This window comes from Ursus arctos, unplaced genomic scaffold (genome assembly GCF_023065955.2).
Source record: "Ursus arctos isolate Adak ecotype North America unplaced genomic scaffold, UrsArc2.0 scaffold_29, whole genome shotgun sequence".
Classification (NCBI taxonomy): Eukaryota; Metazoa; Chordata; class Mammalia; order Carnivora; family Ursidae; genus Ursus; species Ursus arctos.
In genome coordinates, this window is record NW_026622974.1 from 25,905,406 (window position 1) to 25,918,707 (window position 13,302).

The 13,302-nt window shown below is 38.4% G+C and overlaps 1 protein-coding gene across 1 annotated transcript in view; it reads left to right on the forward strand.

The window, feature by feature from the left end:
* Positions 1-13,302, forward strand: part of RIMS1 (regulating synaptic membrane exocytosis 1) — an 851,235-nt gene that overhangs the window by 42,963 nt on the left and 794,970 nt on the right. Inside the window, exon 4 of the mRNA XM_057303964.1 lies at positions 4,434-4,486. The gene's annotated coding sequence lies outside the window, so the exon portion shown is untranslated. The remainder of the gene's footprint in view (positions 1-4,433; positions 4,487-13,302) is intronic.

Sequence of the window (13,302 nt, forward strand, 5' to 3'; positions counted from 1 at the left end):
GTTTCTCTGCTTGGCTTATTTCACATTTCGATGCAAATGGTGGGTATTCATCCTTGCTGATGGCTGAGTAATATTCCATTGTATATATGAACCACATCTTCTTTATCCAGTCATCTATCGAAGGGCATCTCAGCTCCTTCCACAGTTTGGCTTTTGTGGACATTGCTGCTATGAACACTGGGGGGCATGTGCCCCTTCTTTTCACTACATCTGTATCTTTGGGGTAAATACCCAGTAGTACAATTGCTGGGTCATAGGGTAGCTCTATTTTAACTTTTTGAGGAAACTTCATACTGTTTTCCAAAGTGGCTGTACCAGCTTGCATTCTCACCAACAGTGTAAGAGGGTTCCCCTTTCTCACATCCTCTCCGATGTTTGTTTCCTGCCTTGTTAATTTTTGGATATAAGGCAGTATCTCAATGTAGTTTTGATTTGAATTTCCCTGATGGCTAATGATAAACAGTTCTTCATGTGTCTGTTAGCCATTGTATGTCTTCTTTGGAGAAGTGTCTGTTTATGTCTTCTGCCCATTTTTTGACTGGATTATTTGTTTTTTGAGTGTTGAGTTTGAGAAGTTCTTTATAGATCTTAGATACCAGCCCTTTATGTGTAATGTCATTTGCAAATATCTTCTCCCATTCCGTGGGTTGCCTCTCAGTTTTGTTGACTGTTTCCTTTGCTGTGCAGGAGCTTTTTATCTTGATGAAGTCCCAAAAATTCATTATTGCTTTTGTTTCCCTTCCCTTTGGAAACATGTCATGAAAGAAGTTGCTGTGGACAATGTTAAAGAGGTTACTGCCCATGTTCTCTAGGATTTTGATGGATTCCTGTCTCACATTGAGATCTTTCATCCATTTAGAGTTTATCTTTGTGTATGATGTTGTAAGAGAATGGTTGAGTTTCATTCTTCTGTATATAGCTGTCCAATTTTCCCAGCACCATTTACTGAAGAGACTGTCTTTTTTCTGTTGGCTATTTTTTCCTGATTTGTCAAAGATTAGTTGATCATAGAGTTGAGGGTCCATTTCTGGGGACTCTATTCTGTTCCATTGGTCTATGTGTCTGTTTTATGCCAATACCATGCTGTCTTGGTGATCACAGCCTTGTAATATAGCATGAAATCAGTCAACGTGATGCCCCAAGCTTTGTTTTTCTTTTTCAACATTCCCTTGGTGATTCAGGGTCTTTTCTGGTTCAATACAAATTTTAGGATTGTTTGTTCCAGCTCTTTGAAAAATGCCAATGGTATTTTGATAGGGATGGAGTTGAAAGTGTAGATTGCTCTGGGCAGCATAGACATTTTATCAACCGTTATTCTTCCATTCCATGAGCATGGAATGTTTTTCCATCTTTTTGTGTCTTCCTCAATTTCTTCCATAAGTGTTCTGTAGTTTCTAGAGTATAGATCATTTACCTCTTTACCACGAAAGATATCTTATGGTTTTTGGTGCTATTGTAAATGGAATTGATACCTTAATTTCTCTTTCTACAGTTACATTGTTAGTATATAGAAAAGCAACTGATTTCTCTGCATTGATTTTGTATCCTGCCACAGGGTAGTCTTTAGCTTCCAAGTGTTTGAATTCCTTCCAAAATTTTTCTTGTGATTTAATTCTAATTTCAAGGCATCGTGGTCTGAAAATATGCAGGGAATCATTTCAGTCTTTTGGTATTGGTTGAGACCTGATTTTGACTCAGTATGTGGTATATTTTGGAGAAAGCTCTGTGTGCATTCGAGAAGAATGAATATTCTGTTTTTTAAGGGTGGAATGTTCTATATATATCTATGAAGTCCATCTGGTCTGATGTGTCATTCAAAGTTCTTGTTTCTTTGTTGATCTTTTGCTTGGATTATCTGTCTGTTGCTGAGAGTGGAGTGTTAGAGGTCTCCTACTATTAAAGTATTATTATCAGTATGATTCTTTATTTTGGTTAACACTTGGCTTATGTAGTTGGCTGTTCCCATGTTGTGGGCATAGATATTTACAATTGTTAGATCTTCTTGTTGGATAGACTCTTTAAGAATGACATGTGTCTTTCTGTATCTCTTACTACAGTCTTTAGCTTAAGATCTAACTTGTCTGATATGAGAATTGCTACCTCTTTCTTTGGAGGTCCATTGGCATGAAAAATGGCTCTCCATCCCCTCACTTTCAGTTTAGATATATCTTTAGATCCAAAATGAGTCTCTTATAGACAGCATATGCTTGGGTGGTGTCTTTTTATCCAATCTGCAACCCTGTGCCATTTCATGAGAGCATTTAGGCCATTCACATTGAGACTTACTATTGAAAGATATGATTTTAATGCCATCATGTGCCTATGAAGTCCCTGTTTCTATAGATTGTCTTGTAAATTTCTGGTCTATATTACCCCTGGGGTCTTTCTTCTTTTATAGAACCCCCTTTAATATTTCTTGCAGGGCCAGCTTGGTGGTCACATAGTCTTTCAGTTTCTGCCAGTCCTGGAAGCTCCTTGTTTCTCCATCTGAATGACAGCCTTGCTGGATAAAGTTTCCTCGGCTGCATGTTCTTCTCATTTAGTACCCTGAATATGTCTTGCCAGCCCTTTCTGGCTTGCCAGGTCTCTGTGGACGGGTCTGACATTATTCTGATGTTCCTTCCTCTGTATATAAGAAATCACTTCCCCCTAGCTGCTTTCAGGATTGCTTCCTTGGTCCCTATAAAACGGGTGCAAATCTTAGGATTTGCAGGTTGTATTATTATTATATGTGGGGGCATTGATCTGTGTTATCGATCTTGGGAGGAGTTCCTCTCTGCCTCTTGGACATGAAATCTTATTTCCTTCCCCAGATTAGGGAAGTTCTCAGCTATGGTTTGATTAAATATATCTTCTAGACCTCTCTCTCTACCCTCTCAGGGATCCCAATAATTCTGACACTGGAACAATTCATGGTGTCATTAATCTCTCTCAGTCTGATCTCTTGGGCTTCAAGCTGTTTGTCCCAGTCCTTCTAGGCTTCCTTCTTTTCTATCATCTTATCTTTTAGCTCACTAATTAAGTCTTCTGCCTCGTTTACCCTGGCTGTTAGGGTATCCAGTTTAGACTGCATCTCATTCCTAGCATTTTTAAGTTTGGCCTGATTACATCTCATTTCTGCCCTTTGAGATTCTATATTATTGCTAATATTTTTCTCAAGCCCAGAAATCAACTTCATAGTTGCTACTCTGAAGTTTATCTCTGACATCTTGCTTATATCCATATCCATTAGGTCTGTGGCAGAGGCCATAGTCTCTGATTCTTTTCTTTGTTGAGGGTTCCTCCCTTGGTCATTCTGTTGAGGGGTGGTTGAGGGAATGTACAGAGTCCAAAGTATTAACCACAACCCAAACAAGGTGCACCCGTTTTATAGGGACCTTAGGGCTGTTGTCCTCTTATTCTTCTTCCAGCCTGTCTTCTGGGGGAGGGGCCTGCCGCACTGTTACTCAGGCAACCCTTGCTTGGGCAGAGTTGCTCTGCCCTCTGTCAATGGGGTATGCTCAGTGGAAACCGGTTTTTTGAGCTTTTGTTCTCTGGCGGTTTTCTGCATCTCTTTTGAGAGTCAGAGCAGAAATGACCGCATGCAGTCCTCTGACCCAGAGCAGAGAAATCATAGTCTGCTCTTCACTGAGCTCTCCAAGACACACAGTCTCCATTTCTGTCTGTGCTGCTAAAAACCGCAGCCTCCCTGGTGGTAGGCCCCCCTGCAACTGTCCCAGAGGTTGATTCCAGGGCCTAGCGTGTCTCTGCCCTTTGTGCTTCTAAAACTGCGAGCCACCCCCAGTTTGCACACATCCACTCACAGCTTCTGGATCCTGTCTGGGGGCTGTACTAAAGTCCTTTTCCCACCACTACAGGTCTGGGAATCTGTGCCTGGTCCCCAGCATGGGATGCTTTTGTACTCCCGTGTTATATCACCTTCCCGGCACCAGGTTATGGTGGCTCCCTCCCCCTTCTGTTTATCTTCCAATATCTGCCCACAGAATCATGGCTCTGCCCTTCATACCTCAGGACCACCAGAGATTTTCTGCTTGTAGAGATCCAGATATGTATTCTTACATGAGGCTGATTTCGTGGGTGTTCAGAATGGTTAGGTAGATATCCAGCTAAATTCAGGGGACCAGTTGAAATAGGGTCCCCTACTCCTCCACCATCTTCCCACCGTCCCCTCAAGAGTAGTCTTATTTAATTATTTTAAACTTAAACTTATTCTCAAAAATTGAAATGGGATTTGAATGGTCTATAGGATTTTGAAAGTTATCATTGGGATGGATATGCTGCATGGTATATTAAATCCTACATAACCAAGAACAGGGCTTGCCTAGTGAAGCTTGAGAAAGACTATTTTAGAACCAATAAAATAGAGGAGTCTTAATACTTACATAAATAATTTGCACTACACTCTCTTGAAATTGCTTATCTTTTTCCTTCAGCATTTTAAAGATGTCATGCCATTGTCATTATTGATTCTGATGAGAAGTCTGACGTAAGTATTATTGGGTTTCTTTTCCCCCTGAATGTAGCATATGTTTGTGTGTCGGGATGGGGGTAGAGGTCAGGTATCTGCTTTTATATTTATATTTGGTTTTTGGATGTTTGACTTTGTATTTATCCTATTTGAGATCTACTACATTTTTTTTTTTTTGTCTGGGATTTGTGAGTTGAGATCTTTCATAAATTTTGGACATTTCTTGGCATTCATCTCCTCAAATATTTTTTTGGGTACATTTTCTTCCTATTCTACTTCTTGGAATCCAATACGGTACATTTGATCACAGGTTTTAGATGCTTTTCTCAGTTCTTTAATTTTTTTTCCTCCTTTTATTTTAGTTTGGATAATTTCAATTAATTTGACTCTGAATTCACTTATCCTTTCTTCTGCTTTTTCTAGACTACTGTAACATACACAAATTGAATGAATTCTACGTTTATGATATTTTATTTTTAAATCCTAGAATTTCCTCTTTTTCAAAAAAGTTTCTAGTCCTCTACTGAAATGAAGTTCCCCATTGTATCCATATGTTGACCACTTTTTCCACCAGTTTTAAAAATATATTTATAGGGGTGCCTGGGTTCCTCAGTCAGTTAAGCTTCTGCCTTTGACTCAGGATCCCAGGGTCCTGGGATTGAGCCCCGCATTGGACTCTCTGCTCAGTGGGGAGCCTGCTTCTCCCTCTCCCTCTGTGCTCTCTTCCCCTCCCTCTGTGCTCTCTCTCTCTCTCAAAAATAAATAAATAAATAAATAAATAAATAAATAAATAAATTGTAAAAAATATTTATATTAAATTTTTTATTTTCTAATTCCAACATTTTGGTCACATTTGCGTTTACTTCTATTGACTATTTATTGTTTTGATGGATGACATCACCCTGCTTGTTTACATACCACAGGATTTTTAATTTTATGCCAGAAATTGTGTGTAAAAGTACTGTAAATATTATTTACTGAAGAAAAAGAAACGTCATGCCTGTGATAGGCTGCATGTGATGAAGCTGAAGCAGCCTAATTTGTAGTTGAGCTGGCTCTGAGGCTTGTGATAGCTTTTGTTAGATCAGTAGTTCACCACAGGTTTCGAATGTTTTATGAGAAGAATTGGGACTAGTTTATCTGAGCAGTAGTATAATTCTTTATGTCTTACAGCCCAGTAGCCATGCCACCCAGATTTTTTTGGTTCCTATGGTGTTCTCTTGGCTCTCTCCAGCCAGGCTTCTGACTTTCTGAGCTTCATGAGCTCTATTTCTGCATTGCTGCTGTGCTTTTAGCTCTTGGCATGCTACTGCCTTGCACTCAGGTAAGAGCCATGAAGGACTTAGGAGATGATGTTTCTCAGCTCTCCAGTCATTCACCCAGGTTTCAGTTGTTATGTACTTGATCCGCTTTTCAGGAATCTCTGTATCTTCTTTCCCTGTCCACAGGATTTAGAGCATGACTGTATGCACTCTGTAAGGCTTCAAGTACAGTAATCTCTCCCCGTCCTCTGCTCGGCTTCCATCCTTCAGCTGGCCATACATGTATTCAGTGAAAGCTCTGATAAAATTGGGATTGAGCACACTCTCAAGGACCTCCTTCATGATAGCCACATGAGGCTATAAAGCGTTTAGTAAAATTGTGGCTTGTTTCTCCTTACTTCTGTCTACAGTGAGTTTGCTCCTCCTCCTGTGCCCATGGATTTGGGTTTCTTCTCTCCTAGGAAAGGTTCTTACCTTTTGGGAATTCAATCCATTTATATTTCTTTTTATCTTCAGCTCTCTAGTGGAAAAAAACCAAAACCATATTTTTATAATTTGTCTGCCTTGTTTTCTTTGTTAGAGTGGGAGAAGCGGTCTCCTGATTTTCTACATCCTAACCAGAAGCACCTATATCCTTATAATAAATTCCTTTTCTGCTTTAATTAGTCAGTTATTTTTGATGTTTGCCAACAAGAACCAGAATTGGTATTATTCATCATGTATTAATCAAGAGGAATAAGTAAACTTAATCACAATCACATAAATTAAATTATTAAATTATTTAATTTCAAGTAATATTCAAATAATTATTTTTGGAAATTACTTTTATCATATACATATGAATGTGACTACTGCTTCCTCATGATCTTAAATCTTTTGATTCAACTAAATTCCATTTCTTCTATTCCTGTTCTGAAGCAAGATTTTTAAAAAATATATCTTATAGATAGCCTTCCTCATAAGTACATGAATATAATCTTTCTATATAGCCTCAGACTGAATAACCCTTTAATGTATTGCATATATTAGTATATCTAATATGTAATATTTTATATACATAGACATTCTGATTTCATTAATCATTTTTTCTGCTTCTTTTCTGGGACCTCTACAATTTCTTATACTTCTGTGATCATAGGAAGACTAAAATGAGATATTGTATTTACACAAATGAGAACAATGTGTGTACTAGTTTTATTATCTTTTGTAAAGCTGTTCCTAATTCTTTCAAAGATCATTGTATATTCTACAGGCAAAATGGCATTACTTTAAATTATCATGTATTGATTTTGCAAATAGATAATTAATCCTCTATATTACATCTGTGCATTTTACTTTATGCTCCTTATTTAGTGGAGACACAATTAGAAACAAATGTTTCTATGTTATCAAATATGTGTATGAATTTTCTAGCTTTAATTTTTCTAAGTGATCACAGTGCATTTCATTTCTTAAAGAAGATATTTGAAATAGCTATATGCAGAATATTTAGTTTTTAGTTAAATTATTGAAATTGTATCACAAATATTTGGTCTCTTTTTTTTGTTTTTGCTGTTGTTGTTGCTGTTGACCTATTACCTAATGGTGATAGACCTTTCTGCCCATTGCCAAGGGCCCAGTTATTTATTGTTTACTAATATATATACTAAAGCTCCTAATTCTTATAGTCTTCATCTATTCGTCAATCTCTATCATGCCAGACTGCTACATGAGACACATTTCTCATTTGATGGGAATGGTCTTCACACTACTTGAGAAAATTGATTTACCACTTGTTCAAATATAGAGACAGACCTTGCTACTGACTCAAAGAGATAGGGCACCTTGTCAAAGAAGGACATGGACCATAGAATAAAGAAGCCAAGTGTGGTAGGTTGCATTAATATCAAAATTTCCTACCTGATCCTTATGGGGCACTACTATGAACCATCCCTGTGGGAAGATTATGGTTCCCTGATATCAGGTTTTACCATGTAACTTCCTTTGGCCAATTAAATATGAATAGCAATGTCACATGCCAGTTCTGGGAAGATGCACTGAGAGCCATTGCGTGGTAGTGCCATTCTTCTTTTTTTTTTAAGATGTATTTATTTATGTGAGAGAGAGAAAGAGAGCTGGGGTAGGGGCAGAGGGAGAGGGAGAGAGAGAATCCCAAGCAGACTTCTCACTGAGGGCCGAGCCCAATGCGGGGCTCTATCCCTCAACCCTGAGATTAGGACCTGAGCCAAAATCAAGAGCCAGGTGGTTAACTGACTGAGCCACCCAGGTATTATTCTCTTCCCCCTGCTGTAAGAGTAGCAATATCCCAGGTAATGACTGATCTTTCAGCCTATATCCGAGAATAAAGAAGACACATAGAACAATATATATGTAACACGAATAAGAAATAAACAATTTTTGTTGTAAACCATAGAAATCTAGAAGTTGTTTCTTACTGTGGCGTAATCTGATAAAAGTTTACCCATAATTTTAGGGGGTTAGAATTGTATACTATGTTTATGGCTTTGTTCCTAAAACAAGTATAGGAGTACAGTTTTTCTGGAAATGTTTAAAGTATTTATATATGTTTATTCTTGAAAAGTATTTATTAGATTAGAGATGGAAACTTCTTTAAGAACTTTCCCTGATTCCTCATTTTCATCTAGATGCTCTTTTTCTTTTTTTCCTTATCATCCAATGCAAACATGTAAATATTTCTTAAGTGTCTCATCAATTAGACTGTATACTTTTTGGGAGAAGTGACTTTGTCATGTTTAATTTTAGGTACAACATCTAGCACAGTACCTAGACCATGCTGATGCTTCTAAATGTTCGTTAATATGTAGACACAAATCCACAATCTAAAAAGCCAAAGTGGCTAATTTGCAGCAAACTTGACCTGATCTGAACTGATTTGACAAGAAAACCTGATCTGAACTGACATGAAAGCATTTATAGTCATTAATTAACCTACACAGAATGAACATTTATAAGTTTGGCTTAGGAAATATTAAACATTTTATTGTAGGGTGCTGCTCTAGGCTCCCCAGGTGATGTTACATGATATGGTGTATATGTATTGTATCACCTTTCTAGAATCCCTCAAATTCTGATTTCTAAAACACATCCTGGCTCCAGGAATTTAAGATAAGAGATTGTGGACTTGTGTCAGCAAATGAGTGTTTTCTGGACTGTGACCAACCTTTTTTTCTTTGTAGTTATATATGCTTTCATCCTTTATCAGATAAATGCCTTTTAGGATTTTTCATAGCAGCCTTGAATTTATTTATAACTTTCAAGAATTTTGCACCTAACCACATGAAAAGAGCATAATTGCAATTTCAACATCCATAGTTTAATAATAATATGACTTTACTAGCATGTAGATATAAATATTGATGGGTCTTGTTCATGAAGTCTGCCATGCTAGCATTAAAGGAAGATATGTAAATATTGACATACTTTTAACCTATAGAGTAATTTCACAGGGTGAAAGTAGCCATTTTGGGAGTCTAACAGAAAAATTAACTGTGAACTAATATTTGTTTCTAGTGCCTCTATGTAAGAAATAATAATCATCCTGCATTAGGAATTCATCATTAATATAGTATTACACAGTGAGTGAGTGGAAAATCACACACATACTCACACATATACATGGACTAGAATCGTGTGTTCTGTTAAATGGTACAAATGAGGCTGGGCCTCTCAGTTGTAATAATGTAATTCCAATTTTTTTCCGATCTATAAGTGGCACTGATGGGTTAATGTTGGCCATACTTGGATCTATATTGCTACTATATTTTCTCCATGTATAAACTCTAATTTAATCATAGATAAAATGGCAATAAAACATACACAAGAGTTTTAATGTAGTCCATGCCATTCGCTGCTTTTTGATATAAGCTGCTTTATATTCTGATTATGTTGCTGCTATAAAATGAACAAAGGGTAACATGGAATTTGATAAAGACAAGAAAACTTTTATTAAACTTTTACAACAGTGAAATAAATTATTCATGCAATTGCATGAATAATGGTATCCATGCTGATTAAATCAGCTAAGAGGAGGCAAATATTCACGTGCATGGCATGAGTTCCATTTTCAAACAGTTCTGAAATGAAAATGTAATATAAAACAACACAGTAGTCGGTCCCCAAAAATGGAAAGAAAAAATGTGGAGTACAGTATTAATTCAAAAGAGGAGGGAAAAGTTTAAAGCACTTGCACTTCTGAAATCCACTAGCCAGAAGGAATTTTCAAAGACAGAAAAAATAATCCACCACTTCAAAGGAATTTAATGAAAGAGAAATAGCAAAGATGACTAGGGTGCAAGAGGGACAGACCTAAGGCTTAGAGAAGGGAGAGAATGAGTATTTATGCAATGAACCATTGCATAGCTTATTCCATTGGGGGCTTGAATAAAATGGGCTTCTCTCCAAATTGGGCTGTTGGGAACCTGCCAGCATTTTTGGGATAATCTAAGAAAGGACCTGCTGCTGGTAATAAATAAGGTGTCTTCCAGATCTCTGCGACCCGCTTTAAGATTTGTGACTATCACTTGTCCTGTCATCAAAATGTTCGCAGAAAGAAAGTGTCAGAGTTCATACTTCTTCCCTTTCCACATCACTGAGCACAAGAAATGGAGGAGAAAACCCCTGCCACCCACAGAATTCCAAAGAGCTGAGTGCATGCTGCAGAGCACGCTGACGAAGTAGGAGGAGAGGAAAAATAGCTCCTACTTGAGCCTAGCAAAGAAGTGGGGAGGAAAAAAGGGCGCATGGGGGAAGGAGACTGACCAAATGGTAGCATTCCTTACCAACCATGCACAAATCCACCTTCAGAAAAATTCTTCGCCACAGACAGGATACTTTTTATTATCAGCCAGTCCCTCTGATTAGAGTGCTGGCATCTGGTCCAGTTCGTCAGGACCGCTGGAGACCACTGGTGTCTGTAGGACTCTTTGCTGACAATCGGCCAGCATACATGGCCAGGCCTTCCTGCCTGCTCGCCACTTGGTCTGTTTTGATTGGTTCTTTGTCCTGTTTGGTGAGTGCTGGTGCCATGCTACCTATTCTCTGTGACTGTCACCTTTGTTCTTAATCCAAGCCACTGAGAGCGCCCTGAAGAATTCTCTCATCCCCGGGGAAACTCTTCCGTATTTTCCTCTCTGACCTCTTCCTCCTTCTATGTGCCCATGTCCCCCCCTTCCTCATTTGCCTCCTCTTCTGACTAGACCTGTGGCTTTTTCAGTCTAGGAGGCCTTTTATTAAGTGAAGGAGTAAAGACAGAAAGGTTATGGAATTTTCACTGGAAACCCTTTCCTCCTCAGGGGGTACATATTGTAACGTATACCTATTTTAGTCTTACCTTATACTTTGAGAAAAGCCATCTGTTTGTAATCCTGGTGCCCCTCATTTTGCCAGTTTTTCAAAGCTCTTTCTTTCTTTGGAGAGTCAAACAACAGCGAGCTGAGCTCCCAGCCTGCCTGACTGAAGCAAGTCCAGGGCTGTTCTTGAACATTTCTAAGCATCCCTCATGGATGTCACAATGCTGCATAAAGCTATTCAGGCTTCTGCCTGTCACTTTTTACGGGGGACCACTGCTCCCACACCATACTCCACCAACTATCTCATTATTCTTGTCCATGCTGCTGCCACTATCCCTGTATTTCCCCAACCCAAAGCTATTGTGTTTGACAGGATTAATGAAGACTTGTAGGGTGCAAGAGGGGATTTAAAATACAGAGTGGAAAACACTCTTAAACAATCACTGTCAGAGTCTATGTACTGCCTTTCAAAGGATCCCTTTGGTTTCCCCCCCTTCTTGCCTCTCACAACTGGCACATATGGTGCCCTGGTCCATAGTTCCTTTCTTAGGCCCTCTCCTCCTAGAATATAGAGCCCCAACCCCTATATCTGGGCCTGTAGGAGGAAGTAAAAACCATTGCTGAATGTGAAAATAATCCCAGCAGTGTCATGCTACCCTCCGAGAAGGCAACTGATGATTTTTAAAAAAAATGGAATATAGTATACGTAAATCCTGTTCCAAACTATGGCCATTTGGATGTGGTACTAGTCATCACTTCTCTGAGAACAGTGGTTAGGTGCATTCATTACATACCCATGACTAAACAAGGCTCAGCAAAGTGGTATCTCTCACACAAAGCAGGTGGGTTTTTCAGGGACAATGCACAGGAGACAATATGAGAAAATCTATATTAAATAAATATCGTGTAATATAATGCTGAAACAGAATTATTTAAATGCTAGTGATCCCATTTCTCTTTATATGCCAAACTCTGCTGCCATGAATGGTGGCCCTGTTATGTCATGATGCTGCCTGTAAGAAAGAATGGCCTTTCCCAAATCATACAGCTGGACTAGTCTTTGTTCTCGCACAGTATAATGTTGTACCTAGTGAATACAACAAGATTGAACTGTTAACAGTATTTTTAAAATCCTATTATGTGCTAGTCATTGGGCTTGGTGTTCAGGATAGAAACATGATTAAATTGTGGCCCCCGCTTTTAAATTGCTTCCAGTCTAATAGGAGAAACAGACTGAAAGAAGTACATAGTGCCTTACACACAATAATAAAAATGCATATAGGATATAATGAGTGCAGGGTCAATTCTGGGAGGGATGAGGGGAGGAGCAGGGGAAGAAAGTTCTTCATCGACTGGGTCATGCCTGAGTTGAATCTTGATGATGAGTGTTATGTGCCAGGTGGACAGAGTGGGAGTGGCGGTGGTGGGTTTTCAGATGTGTCTGAACTGAAGAGTGTGAAAAAGGATGCATGAGAGCCCTTCTCTAATAACATCAGACAACTTTCTCTCCTCATCATGTTTTTTGGATTCTTCCCATTGCAGTCATTAGTATTTCCAAAATAATACAAAATTTAGGAGACGATACCTTATTAAAAGCAAACAGAATCAGCTTCAGGGTTCAGAATGACACATTCCTGCAGCAGATAAAGTGATTCCTCTAGCTTTTTCTTTCTATAGCCAAATCTTTAATGTACTATATGTTCCACTATCTCTAAATGCTAATGGTAAAAACATCAAATCCTTGATCAAGGTGGGGGAAAATGAAGACAGCATAATCATGTCAGTGATAGATCTATATTTACTCAGTAAAGGCATGACTGGACTAAATTATGAATCCTGTCTGTCAGACTGCACAAAATATAGTCAGGTTGCTGATTTCAGAATTTATAACACGTACTGTTTTTATATTTGAACTTGTTCATAAAAGGAAAATTTTTAAGAGTCTATTGCAGTATAAATTTATAACTACTGTACTGCCTGAAATATATTTCCATTGTGTAAACTAAATTTGTGAAGAAGAAAGGCTAGTTGAAATATGTTTACTGTATTAAAGTTCAAATGTTCCTTGTCCTATGGTAGAGGGCTGCAGAAAATTCTAGAATTTGAGTGTACAGGGAAAGACTGTATCCTCCGCTGCCTGGAACTGTGTTAGTTTTTTATATCCCTGCCATGTTTCTATGTCAGGGAGACCCAGATCTTTTAGGGGATGTGACCAGGGAAGAAATAGGTATTGCCTCAGAAACTCAGCTGTGTAGAAGTTGAA